Genomic DNA, 14893 nt, shown 5'->3' with positions numbered 1-14893 from the left:
GAGCAGCTTAGCCAGATGCTCATCTGAACTCAGTGCCCTAACTTTCTGGTCTTGTTAGAAATGCTAAACCATAATGACAGCAGGGATGGAAGACACACTGTGGGCTCTGTAGATCTTGGAGCAGAATCAGAAGATGAAGAGGCACTTACAGCTTCCCAGTCTAGTTCAGAAGTGAGCGAGAAGAAACTTCTAGAGAGTCCCCCACCCCTAAAGCAGAGCTTAGTGTTCTTCATGTCAAAGATGCTCACGTTTCTTGCTCCCTCCTCCTCAGAGCCCTGCCTGCCCTTTGGTCTTTTCTTCCCTCACAGCGTATTCTGGGATCATCATCCAGGGCCACATCCAGTATTCACTGAGCATATTCCTTGGCACTGTTCAGAACTGGTGTAACAGCAATGAACAAGTAGACAAAACTGTCTACTCTCATAGAGCTTAGATTTTAGGAAAGAGGGATAGATAGTAAACAAAACACATAAGTAAAATATGTGTTAGATGATGATAAGAGCTTTGACCTAAAAAGAAACAGAAAAAAGACATAGAGGGAGTGGGGATGGGTTAATTTTAATTAGGGTCCTGTACTGTTTGCTAGGGATGCCATAATAAAGGCCCACATACTGAGTGCAGCAGACATATATTCTCTTACAGTTCAGGTGGCTAGAACTGTGACACCCAGGTGTCAGTGTGCTTGGCTCCTCTTTGTGGCTTGTACATGGCGACCCTCCTGTGTCTTCGTATGGTCCTCCCTCTGTGCATGTCTGTATGCTAATCTGTTCTTATTAGGCCATCCCCCCAGTGACCTTCTTTTAACTTAATCACCTTTTTAAAAATCCTACCTCCAAAAACACCCTGAGATCCTGGAGGTGAAGACTTACATGAATTTGAAATGGAGAGGGAAACACAATTCATCGCATAATAGCGAGAGCCTTGCTGGGAAGGTGGCATCTGAGTGAAGACTTGAGAGTTGAAAGAGCTGTCCATGCAGCTATCTGAGGGAAAGTCATCCCAAGCAGAGGGAACAGAAACTGCCAAGGCTCTGAGTCAGAAATGAGGATGCTACCATGGCCAGAGTGGGTGAGCAAGTGAGAGGAACAGGACAAAAGACCGAGGAAGTAAGGAGAAGAGGATAAATAGGGCAGGTCCTCAGGTCATGGGAAGGACTTTGATTTTTACTGTGAGTGCAAAGGGGATATCTTTAAAACAGAAATCATGTTGCTGGAGACTTGTAAGTACAGGTTCAAAAGCACTGCTCAGCCTGAGCAGAGTCTGTTGGGTACTTATGCAGATTTCCCTAGGGACACAGGCTAAAGAGCTGGAGCAATAGTTGATGCACTGTGACAGAAAAGAGACATCTTAGGGCTTTGATTGTTGTGGCTTCAAAATATTGTCTCAGTTCTGGACATTATCACTGTGATATTTCTTTTTGATCTGCTTAGGAAATGAAATAGAAAGACTATTTTTGAGTCTTGTGTACTTTGATCAAGCTTGGGGGATGTTTGGTTCTTTCCTTTTCCTTGTGCTGGGCTGAGAGCAGAAGGGCAGCAAAAGCCTATTTCTCAGCATCACTTTGTGGAAGCTGTTAGGGAAAATTCTGCTTCTGACTTGTTACATTGGGTATCGTGGTTAGGGTTCCACATTCTTTGCAGGTTTTGTGGATGGCAGGCCTCCCATTGCCAGAGAATGAATGGCAAATATGTACAATACCAACTTGTCAAATATGAAAAGGCTAAAATAACCAACAACGAACAAAGCTATGGGTGAATACTGAGGCTGCGTAATTGTTATGGGAATGCACAACACTTTCTTTTTAAAGATAAGTTAAGTTTATTCCATACTGCCAATAATAATATTGTGGAACTATATACGCATAACTAATGGTTATCTATGAACCAGAGGCAAGATGGAACAGTGCTAATACCTCTAGGTTTGATGTTCAAAGACACAGGTCAAAGCCCAGCCATGCACTTCCTGGCTTCATGCCTTTGAGCCAGTCACATCACTTCTTCCAGAATGAGTTTTCCTACTTAAAGAGAAAGCACGGGCTTCTCTACCTTTTACAAAAGTATTGGAAAGGCCAAGTAAAGGAATACCTTTATGAAAAGCTATGCAAAATTAGGTATTGCTATAGTCTATGCAAGAGCCATATAATATCATGAACATTTAAGCTTTATTATTCTTTATTTTATTCTTTTTTTAGAGAACAGCTTTATTGAACCAAAATTTGCTTACAATTCAATTTACAAACTTAAAATGTCTAATTCAGTAGGTTTTAGTGTATTGAGAGTTGTACCAGGACTGCAATCAAATTTTGATCATTTTTATCTCAGAACAAATACGGTACCCACTAGCTATCATTCCCTCATCTTTCCCCACAAAATCTAGGCGACTACTGAGCTACTTTCTATCTTCATAGATTTTCCTATTATAGGAATTTGTTGATTTATTTTTTATTCAAAATACACCATGCTCATAGCAACAACAAAGACCTTAACATATCTATTTTTTTGAAATTAATTTTATTGGTACATTTTAGGTATACAATATAATGACATTCATCATTGGAAATTTGTGCCTTTACATAGTCTCTCTTGGTTCTTATTTTTTTCCCCATTCTGCTGCCTTCCCTTCAACCCCTCCATCCCTCCCTATTTACAGGATTTTCTTTCCATTTTTTCATTTTCTCATATTAATTCCATTCCCTTCTTTCCTTTCCCCTACCCCTCCCACTTCCCTTTTCCCTTTGCCCCTTTTCTTCCTATTTCACATTATGTATTATACCTTTTAGTCCTTATTTACACTTTCAGTTTCTCACACTAGAGAAGCTATTTGGTATTTACACATGTGTGTCCTATTTATTTCATTTAAGTGTATTGCCTCAATGTGCATCCATTTAGCTATAAATGTCTCTAATTTCTCATTTTTTATGGTTGAGTAGTACTCCATTTTATAAAAAACCCTACATTTTCTTTATCCAGTCTCCAGTTGATGGGTAATTGGGCTACATCTAAGTTTTAGCTATTACAAATTGTGCTGCTATGAACATGGGTGCACATATATGACTGTGGTATGATTCTTTTAATTCTTTTGGGAAGATACCCAGCAGGGGAATAGCTGGGTCAAATGGGATTTCCAGTCCTAGTTCTTTGAGGTATCTCCATACTGATTTCCACAATGGTTTCACCACCCTACACTCCCACCAGCAGTGGAGCAGTGTTCCTCTTTCCCCACAGCCCTGCCAGCATTGGTCATTGGTTGATTTCATGATAGCAGTCATTCTTTCTGGGGTAAGGTGGAATCTCATCATTGTTTTCATCTGCATCTCTCGAATGACCAGTGATGTTGAACATTTTTTCATATGTTTATTTTCTATTTCTACTTCTTTGTCTGAGAAATGTCAGTTCATTTCAGATGCCCATTTTGATTGGGTCTTTAAATTTGGGAGATCTGATGTTTTTAAGTTCTTTATAGATTCGAGATAGTAGACCTTTGTCTGAGGAGCAGCAGGTGAAGATTTTTTCACACATTGTGGGTTCTCTTCACACTGCTGGTGGTTTCTCTTGCTGTGCAGAAGCTTTTTAGTAAGAAGAGATCCCACTGGTTGATTGTTTGTGCTAGTTCATGGGCAACTGAGGCTTCATTCATAAAATCTTTTCCTACACCAGTGTCTTCAAGAGTTCTACCTAACCCCTGTTCCAGCCAGTTTAGCATTTCTGTTTTTATATTTAGATCTTTAACCCATTTTGATTTTAGTTGAGTACATGGTGAGAGATATAGGTCTACTTTTAATCTTTGGCAAGTTGAAACCCAATTTTTCCAGGACCATTTATTAAAGAAGCTACCTTTCCTCCAATTGAGGGTGTTTGGCTCTTTTGTCAATGATGAAGTGGCTGAATGTGTCTGGAGTTCTTTCTGCATCCTCTAACCTGTTCCACTGGTCCTCAGGTCAGTTTCTTTGCCAGTACCATGCTGTTTTTATCACAGTAGCTTTGTAGTATAGTTTCAAGTTGGGGGTTGTGATACCCCCTGCCATGTCTCTGTTGCCTAGAATTGCTTTTGCTATTCTGGGTCTCTTCTTGTTCCAAATGAATTTTTGGATTGTTTTCTCAAGGTCTATGAAGTATGCTGCTGGGATTTAAATTGGGATTGCATTGAATCTATATAGCAGTTTTGGAAGTTTGGCCATTTTCACTATGTTGATTCTTCCTACCCAGGAACAATTGATGTCTTTCCATTTTCTGATCTCCTCTTCAGTTGCTCTCTTCAGAGTGCAATAGTTTTCAGAGAAAAAGTCTTTGATTTCTTTTGTTAGTTTGATTCTCAGGTATTTTAGTTTTTTGGATGCTATTGTGAAAGGAATTGTTTGCCCTATTTCTCAGTGAGTCTGTTGTTCATGTAGAGGAAAGCTATTGATTTTTTGTGTTGCCCTTGTAACCAGCTATTTTACTGAATTGGATTATTAAGTCTAGAAGGCTTTTGGTGGAGTTCTTGGGGTCTTCTATACAGAGTATCATGTCATCTGCAAATAATAATAATTTGACCTCTTCATTTCCTATCTTTATTCCTTTTATTACTTTCTCTTGTCTAATTGCTGTGGCTAATGTTTCCAAAACTATTGAACAGGAGTGGTGATAGTGAACGTCCTTGTCTTGTTCCTGATTTTAGTGTGAAGGATTTCAGTTTTTGACTATTTAGTATGATATTGACAGTTTTTCATTGATGGCTTTTATCAGATTGAGGTAGAGACTGTCTATTCCAATTTTTTGTAGGGTTTTTTTTTTTTTTATCATAAATGCATGTTAGATTTTGTCAAATGCTTTTTCTGAATCTATTGAGATGATCATATGGTTTTTGTCCTTGGCTCTATTGATATAGTGTATTACACTGGTTGATTTGCATATGTTGAACCATCCCTGCATCCTTGGGATGAATCCCACTTGGTCAGGGTGTATAATCTTCTGCATTCTATTTGCCAGTATCTTATTAAGGCTTTTTGCATCTATGTTCATTAGTGAGATTGACCTATAGTTGTCTTTTTTGCTTGGGTCTTTCTCTGCTTTGGGGATGAAGGTGATGCTTCCTTCCAGGAATGAATTTGGGAGTATTGCTTCCCTTTCAATTTCATTGAAGAGTTAAACAGTAGTGGCAGTAGTTCCTCTCTAAATGTCTTGTAGAATTCAGCACTGAAGTCATCAGGGCCTGGGCTTTTCTTAGTTGGTAAGTTTTTAATTATGTTTTCAATTTCATTGATATTGGGTTGTTTAGAATGTTTAGGTCTTCGTTCAACTTTGTTAATTCGTACTTCTCTACGAATCTGTCTATTTCTTCTGTGTTTTCCATCTTATTGGCATATAGGTTCTGGAAGTAGGTATTGATGATCCTCCAGATTTCTGCTGGGTCCATTGTAATTTCATCCTTTTCATTCCTAATTGCATGCATTTGGGCCTTTTCTTTCCTTTTTCTGATAAGATTGGCTAAAGGTTTGTCAATTTTGTTTATTCTTTTGAAGAACCAACTCTTGGCTTCACTGATTTTTTGTATCATTCTCTTAGTCTCCATTGCACTGATTTCTGCTCTAATATTGTTTTTATTTTTTAATTTTTGGGTACCAGGGATCAAACTTGGGACCTAGTGTTTGCGAGGCAGGCACAAGAATCACTGAGCTAAATTCCAAGCCCCTTCTTCTCTAATCTTTATTATTTCCTCCCTTGTATGAGCTTTGTGTTTGTCCTGCTCTTCTTTTTCTAGAAGCTTGAGGTTCAGCATCAGGTTGTTTATTTGAGCTCACTCTGTTTTCCTAGTATGAGTATTCACTGCTATGAATTTCCCTTATAAGACTGCTTTCATTGTGTCCCATAGATTCTGATATGTTGTATTGTCATTGTCATTCGATTGTAGGCACTGTCTGATTTCTTCTTCAATTTCCTTTGTGACCCATTGGTTATTCAGAAATGTATCATTCAATTTCCATGTGTTTCTGAAATTCTTGTAGTTTCTTTTGCTATTGATCTCCAATTTCATTGCACTATGGTCTGATAATATACAGGGATAACTTCAGTTCCTTTACACTTACTTAAACATATTCTATGAATGAGTATGTAGACCTTAACATATCTAAAGAAATGGAAATACTGCACAGTGAGCTGTCTAACCATATTGAAATGCAACTGGAAACTAACAGCAGAAATAACTGGAACACAAGAACTTTTTCTTGTTCTGTTCTTTCATTTTTACTTAGGTCATGGTCCCATCTCTCACTTTCTACAGCGTTTACCACAGTTGCAGGCTTTCCTGTGTACTGCTCTCAGTGTGACACCATGTGACACAGATTATGAGAAACATGGGCTTTGAAGTTGCACAAACATGGATTGACATACTCTGTCCTCTGCCTCTTTAGATGCTGTGTGGCACTGTGTGGGCATGTGATTCTGTAGGGAACAGGGAAAGAGGACGTTAGTAGAACCTCTGCAGTGAGTCCTAGTCTCCTGCAAGCCACAGCAGCACAAGCCGAATTAACTTATTATACGGGAAAGGTAGAAAAAATGAGACTTGGAGAAGAAGCTGAGCTTTGGGCCTGGTCAGTGCTGCTGTGGGTGGCAAAGACAAAAGCCCCTGAGCTTTCTGCACCTTTTATTCAGTACATCAGGAGAAACAAATGTAACAGATGAATGGGGAGTGGCAGTATTCCTAGATCAATGAGGAACTACGCAGATGAAGATTTGGTTCCTCCCAGGATGCCTCCCGCAGGTGTAATCTTGCCCTGGAGCATCACAGCATCAAGGGATCTTTGAGGTCTCAGTTGTGACCAGAGGCCAAAATGGAATCATATCTCGAAATGCCATAGCTGGCCTGTAGGCAGGAGAACTAGGCCTAATCAAATGATTTTTCCCTAAAATTATGTAGCATTGCTCCCGACATGATTCAATGTCCCAGGAGCTCAGATTCAACACCAGTTGCTCTAAGGACCAATGCCTTTCTCAAATAATCGCAGCAAGAAACATTCAGTTATACCCCATATTTTAAGATATAAAAATCACTTCCCCCCCAACCAGTCTGTTGGATATTGTCACACATGAAGCTCAAGGTCTTGATACACTGCATTAACTCCTAGTTTATCAGATAAACAAGTAACTGGATCATTATTTCACCTCTTAAAAAGGCATTTAAATGGATCTAAATTTATTTTAATAATTGGATGAGTAGGATTTTCTACTTAAAAATGTTTTTCTAGAGTTATTAAAAAGTTCACATCTATTACTTGGTTGAAAAATACACTTCCAGATTATACAAGTTTATCTTTATCTGTTGTGCCAGAGCCACAAATAAGGATTGGTATAGCTGTCATATAAACTTGATATATCAAGATGTGATATGGGTGTGGTATTGACTCAGAGGTGACTTCTTTCTCTCCTGCTGAATCAGCAGCTGGGCTTGCTTTCCTTTTCTTCACCTCCCTTCCCTTCCCTTCCCTTTCCTTAATCTCTCTCTCTCTCCTCCGTCTCTCTCCACCCTTCTCTTTCTCTCTTCCCTTTCCTTCTCTGCCCTCCCTTTTCTCCTTCTCCTTGTCTTCCTCTTCCCTCTCTTTTCTCTTTTTTAAAAAATTAAAATGAAATTCACATAACAAAATGGATCATTTAAAAATGAATAATTAATTAATTCATAATGTTGCAAACCACCTCTATTTGCTTCCGAAGCATCTTCATTACCTCCAAAGGAAACCCCATTCTTACTAAGCAGTAATGGAAAATAACTTTCAGGAAACTCCTGAAAGCTATCAATATGTTTTCCGTCTCTGTATTAGTCCTTTCTGAATGTTTCATATAAAGAGACTTATATGATACATGGCCTTTTTTGTCTAGTGTCTCACTTAGAATAGTCTTTACAAGGTTGGTCTATGTTGTAGACTGTATCAGTGTTTCCTTCTTTTTATGATTGAATGATATTTCACTGTCTGCATATCCCACAATAAGCTTGTTCATCCATTCACTGGTGGACATTTGAGTTCCATTTTCTTTAAAAGAACATAAAGCAAATGGTAGAACCCTTTTGCTCAAATCCCATATAACACAGAATAGAAGACAAAATCTTACCAGTAACCTGAAAGGCCTGTGTGACCTGGCCCATGTCCTCTGTCTGATCTGACTTCCTTCCCACTCCCTTCACTTGCCCAAGTCCAGCCTCACAGGCTCCTCTGCATTGAACATGCTTGTGCATGTTCTTTTAAAAAATTAATTTCATTGGTACATTTTAGGTATACAATATAATGACATTCATCATTGGAAATTTGCACCTCTACATAATCTCTCTTGGTTCTTATTTTTTCCCCTTCCCCTGCCCTCCCTTCAACCCCTCCATCCCTCCCTATTTACAAAGACTTTGTTTCCATTTTTTCATTTTCTCATATTAATTCCATTCCCTTCTTTCCTTTCCCCTGCCCCTCCCACTTCCCCTTCCCCTTTGCCCCCTTTCTTCCTATTTCACATTATCTATTATACCTTTTAGTCCTTATTTACACTTTTAGTTTATCACACTAAGATTATTCCATTTTCTCTTTAGAATGAAACAGATATCTTCATAATTTACCCCTTACTTTTAAGCTGTTGCTTAAATGGTATCTTTACCTCAAAGCCTTCTGTGATCATCCTATTTCCTATTTCCATATGCAGCTCCACACCTCTATCCCCTATGAAAATTGTCAGAATCAAAATGGAGTCACTCTTGTCAAATTCTACAAAGAAACAAACAAACAAAGCCAGAAGATTAAGAAGGAGAGGCTTTCCTGCACATAACCCTGATAACAAGAAATATCAGAAAAGATTCTTCTAGTTCACAGCCTTGCACAAAATCCACTGCAATCTTCCACAGAAAATACTTCTATGAGGATGTCTGCCCGGAAACTGTCTGTTCAACCTTGGACTAGCTCTACCCTTTTTATTAGTCATTATATTAGCCAGCTTTCCTTCTCTTTGACAAAATACCTGAGAGAAATACACTTGAAGTAGGAAAGACTTATTTTGGTTCATAGTTACAGAGGTTTTAGTCCATGGTCACTTGGCCCTGTGACCTTTGGGCCTGAGGCAAAGCAATACATCATGGCAGAGAACATATGGAAAGGAAACTGCTCAAATTGTGTTGGTTAGGAAGCAAAAACAGATTGGAAGGGGCTAGGCTAATATTCCCTTCAAGGGCACACTTCCAATGACTTAACTCCTTTCCATTAGACCCCAACTTCTAGAGGTTCCATCATCTCCCAATAGTGTCATGAGCCTTCAACACACGGCCCTTGGGAAATATTTATGATCCAAACCCTAACATCCTACCCTTGATCCCCCAAATCTCATATCTACCTCACAATGCAAAATATATTCAGCCTATTTATAAGAGTCCTCAAAATCATAACAATTCCAGTACTGCTCAAACATCCAAGTCCAAAGTCTCCTCTGCCACTCAAGCCAAGCTCAGATATAAGCCTCTCTAATAATCAAATGAACATTATATATTTCCAGGATATAATGGCACAGGGTAAACATTTTCATTCTAATAAAGAGGGATAGGGGCTTAGAAACAAGAGATTAGACCAAAGCAAGACTGAAACCCAATAGGGTAAACATTAAATCCTGTAGCTCCATGTGCAGCACCTGGGGCATATGGTGGCATGATGTGAACTCCGAAGGGCCTGGACAGCCCCACCCCTGTTGTCTTGCTGGATGCAGCCCAAATGATCACTCTCTAAGGCTTGCTCTACTCACTGCCTGCAGCTTTCCTCAATAGATGGTCCATGTTTCTGGCATCTTTAATTTCCTGGATCTTCACCTGCAGCTGCAGCTTTACTTTCATAGCTTCGTTTACCTCTCTCTAAAGGGCTGCTTGCATGGACTCTGCCTCTGCTGTATGCTATCTGACCGCCTGGCCTTTCCTTTGAAATTTAGGCGGAAGCCTTCGTGGTCCCACAACTCTTGTATTTTCATGCCTGCAAAACCAACACAACCAGCAGTAACCAGCAGACTCTGAGTACATGGATGGCTGAACCCAGGGAATGAATCTCAAAGAAACATTTCTCTAGATGACCCTATGTGAGCAGGTTACCCTGGGACTCTCTTCTCAAGCAAGGGCCCATGAGCCTGCTATGGGTGAAATCTTGCCAATTCCTGAGGTTCTCTCAAAAATCTTTCCTATTGTCTCAGCACAAAGAATTTGGCTTCTACTTAATGGTGCTAATCTCATGAGAAACAACACCCTCCTTGGCCATAACATTAAATGTATTCTTTTTTTCTGGCAAAACTGCAAAATTTTCAGATCTCTTCACTTTGCTTTTTGTGCCTGATTCTTATTATTCTGGCTAAAGCAGCCAGTGCACTCACGCCACAGTCTGAAAGTTGTGTTGCCTTGAAAATTCCTTTACCAGACAAACATGTCTGGTATTTTTACACTCAGCTCATGTAAAGTCTCAAGGCATGGACAAAATGTAGACGTGACTTTTTGCCAGAATGTAACACGAATTGCTCTAGACCAATTTCCCAGAGTCTTTATTCTCATCTGAAACTCTTCACATTTATATCAGTGTTCTGGTCTTCTGAGCCCTCACCAGAATTGCCCATGAACCTCTTACAGCACTCCGGGCTTTCTCTAGCTTGCTTCTCCAAACTTTTTCTAAATATTCTCTAAAACAGTTCCAAAGTTTTCTGAAACACATGATCACGTATAGTCACAGCAATGACCCCACTCCACTTCAATGACCCCAACATTTTTCTGTGTTCATCAGCTTTCTATCACTGTAAAGAACGATAGAAAACTCACTTTGAGAAAACTCAACTTACAGGAGGAAAAACTTATCTCACAATTTTAGATATTTCAGTGCATGGTTACCTGGCCTTGTTGCCTTTGGGCCTGTAGCAGAGCACAACATGGTGAGGAGTGCATAGCAGGGGAAACTGCTCACCTCATGGTCTTGGAGGGAAAGAGAGAAGAAAAAGAGCAGGGTTCCAATATCTGCTTCAGAGGCAGCCTCCAATGACCTAACTTCCTCTCACTGGCCCCATGTCCTAAGGGTTTCACCACCTCCCAGTAGTGCCACAGCCTGGTGATCAGGTCTCCAACATATGGCCTTTGAGGGTCATTTACCATTGAAACCATAACAGTCACTGTAGCCACAGATTATTATTTTAAAATAACTTATGCAATCCTCCTCATTTTGCCTTTAAAAACTTCTACTTGCCTCAAATTTTTAAAAATATGAACACATAGTTTACTATGGAATGTGTATTCTCATTGGAATACCTATTCCCAAATAAACTTACTAATTTTTGGAGAATTGCTCATTGTTATTTAGGCCAATACCACCTTAAACTATTTTCCCCAAATATCTTATGCTATTGTGTTTGTTAGCTTTCCATCACTCTAATAAAATTCCAGACTCAGGCTGCTTATGAAGAAAAGGAGGTTTATGTAGCTCCTAGTCTCAGAGATTCAAAGTCCAGATTGGGTGGTCCCATTGGGTTGGCCTCTGCTAAGAGTGATGGATGGTGGCACATTGTGGCAGAAGCACATGTAGAAGCAAGACATGGTCACATCTTGAATGAGAGCAGAAAGCAAGAGACTGGGTAGGACCAGCCTTACTCCTTTTATGACAGTCCTCTCAGGAGAACTCAAAGGATCACATGAAAGCCACCAAAGGGGTTCCTTGAGAAATACCGCAGGTACCAATTACCTAAAGACCTCCCACGAGGCTTCACCTACCAAAGGGTCCATCACCTCCCAACAGAGCCACCCGGGGACGAAGCCTTTAAGCACAATGGGACCTTGGGGAATATATGGACCACACTCAAACTACAGCATGGATAGAAATTATTGTAATGTGTAGCTATCATATTTATTTATGGTCTGTCGCTTCTTCCCCCTGCCCCCAGCCACTAGAATATTTTAAAAAATCAAGAATTTTATCATTTATTGATGCATCCTGAGCCTTAATACCTGGAAGATAATCCACACTCACTAAGTACTTGGTGAATGAATGATTTAATGATGAATGAAAACCTGTAGGGTGCTTTGTAAGGCATCTAGAACAGGTCTCTGGGACAAGGCTTTCAGGGACTTTTCATGCAGTTCTCTCCATTCTTCTCCCTTTATCTAGGTGCCATATTCCTTTCTTTCCTCTTCAGTACATTTGCACCACTTTTCGTTATTTCTTTGCCTTCTTCTCATCTGTCTATTTGATTATGCAAACATGAGATAAACAGGTTTCCTGGGTGGAATACAATGGAGTGTGACCTACATTTTCTGGAGAGGTAAAAAAATGCTATCATTGTATTAAACAGAATTAGTATTTGTAATAGTTTCTTACCTATACCCTCTGGTTCTATCCTGGAAAAAATATCTGAGATTTCAGTTTTTAAAAAGGATGATGGGTTTAATATAGTTCCACCTACTTCTTATGTACAGCAGTGCACTGATTTAGGACTAATGACTCTAGGTAATTATACCAACAGTTGAGGTTATTAAATATCATATTTTAACACACTGGGTCATGCGTTGTATATTAGAAGTTGCACTGTTTTTTACTGCTAGGAAAGGGAAAAATGCTGCTGATTATAAACTATGATGTGATACTTTCTAACATCTAGCAGTTGGCTGTTGCTTTGCAAATAAATATGCAATTTTAGTCATTTCTCCAAAAGAAAATATTTGCTTTTGTTCTGTCAAGTTTGTGCATTACTGCTGTGTTGTGCCTTCTGTGAGCACATGAACTTTGATTTCAAAGCTGAATCATGGAATAACCTTTTTGAAGACATCTTAAACAGCAATGGAATTAAACACTGGTATAACAACCATGCACACAGTTCAATAGAAGTGATGTCTTTAGTGCTTATGAGCAATGTGAGACTGCTCAGGCGAGGAAAATGCATGTGGATTCTGATGGAGAGATGTACAAGGGCTGATCGAGAAATGAGCATGGGTTTAAATAAAAACAATTACAGTAAAAAACAAACTACTATTAATCTCTTTCAAAATACTCCCCTCTCATTTCAAATACACTTATCCCATTGTTCTTGCCATTTTCTGAAGTGTTCTTAGAAGTCCTCTTTTGTCAATATCTTTATGAGCTGTGATCAAAAATATAGTGAGTGTCGCCACCTCGTGCCATCCAACCGAAAGGCAGGTTTGTAGAAAAGGCAAGTTTGATGTTGTGTCCTCATCCACCTTATTTACCACATCTGATATGCAGCTTCTGGCTCTTCTCCAAAGTCAAAATGACCACAGAAGGTAAACATTTTGAATCCATTCAGGACTTCCAGAACTGTTTCAGAAAATGGCAAGAACAATGGGACAAGCGTTTCTGAAGAAAGGAGAAATATTTTGAGAGATATTAATGGCAATATATCTTTTACTGTAATACATTTTTAAAACTTTAACATTAACTGTATATTTTGATCACAGTGAATAATTTAAGATTCTGGATTATAAAACACATTGTGATTTTAGAGCCATTAAAATGCAAAAGAATGTATTTTAGAGTCAATAAGTCTATTAGTAATATAGAATTTGTTGTATAGCATTTGTTGTTTTTTCCTTCGTAAAGGGAAATCAGATAAGGACTCCAAATGAACCTGTGCTTCTTTTCATGAATTGTTGAGCTCATTTTGTTCATCTGACATGGTGAACCATCAGAGAGGGCAGCGAGTTTCTTTGACTGGGGAAGGACTTAAATTTTAAGGGAAATGATTACCGAGGTGGCATTGGGGATTTGGAGCAGTAAGTCTTGGGCAGTTCAGTTTGAATCTTATCCTGTACAGCATGCAGCAGCGGGTTCCCTTCTGCTCGATGGTCCTTGTCTGGCCTCTAGAGGCAGATGGGGTAACTGAATCCTCATGCTCATCCATTTTGAAGTCTCGATTGTTGGACATCCTTCATTTTTCTTATTTTCTTCTAATGTTCCTCAAATCTTTAAAGTCTTATGATGAGTTTTAACATTATTCAGAGTATTACATGTGCATTTGTTATTTATTGTCTGATGTATATTAATGCAAATCACTTCCAGAGCATTTCTATGGCTGTCATTGGGCTAAACATTCTGTTTTTTTATTGTAGCTTTTTGCTCAGAGCAACCATAATGATGACAAAAACTGAAGTTTACAGAGGATTAGTAACTTTACCAAGGACCCCACTAGTAAGGGTAAGTCAGCATTTCAAAGCCAAATCTCCTTGTAATTAATAGCAATTTTTATACATTTCTGTATGATAAACTTGTGAACGTGATAAAACATGAACAGAGAACCAACGAACAGAGAAACACTTTTAGATTGTTGCCTCAATGATATTCTACACTTATTCGACTGGTTCTTTTGTTACTTAGGACACTTTTGAGGTCCCCCTTGGAATCGCCTTCAGGGCCTGTGTAGTGAGTATCCGTGACTATTGCCACTATTCATTCTGGAAGGTTGAAAGAGCCTCATGAGGCAGAGCTACTGACTGGGGTTGGTCAATAGGGTGACAGAGTTTTCAGTTATGAACACACAGAGGCAGTTTTTTTTTTTTTTAAGTTGGCTGCAAACCAAAGCACTGGGATTCTTGGGAATGAGTGATCTTCCTTGGGTAATATGATTTGAAGGCTATGGACATTTACGGAAATGGAATTACCAGAGATTACAAAATATCTAGATTCCTCATCAACTTTATTTATTAATACCAGAATTTGAATTGCACAGAAGTTTTGTTGGGACACACAGGGCATCTTGAATTGGTTGGTCAAGGCAGCCTGGAAGTGTTCTGTGTCGTCCATTTATTGCATCCACACAGTGTGTTAATAGACTATGCAGTTCAGCTTGGTGACAACATGAGCAGCCAGCGGGGTGTTTATGTTAACCCCATGCTCTCAGAAGGCATGCGAGCTTTTGACCCTTGGCGT

The sequence above is a fragment of the Heterocephalus glaber genome, unplaced genomic scaffold (assembly GCF_053883595.1).
Source record: "Heterocephalus glaber isolate CG9 unplaced genomic scaffold, H.glaber_assembly_v1.0 deba00001569, whole genome shotgun sequence".
Lineage (NCBI taxonomy): Eukaryota > Metazoa > Chordata > Mammalia > Rodentia > Bathyergidae > Heterocephalus > Heterocephalus glaber.
The sequence above is the reverse complement of the archived record's forward strand: the minus strand, read 5'-3'. Positions refer to the sequence as shown.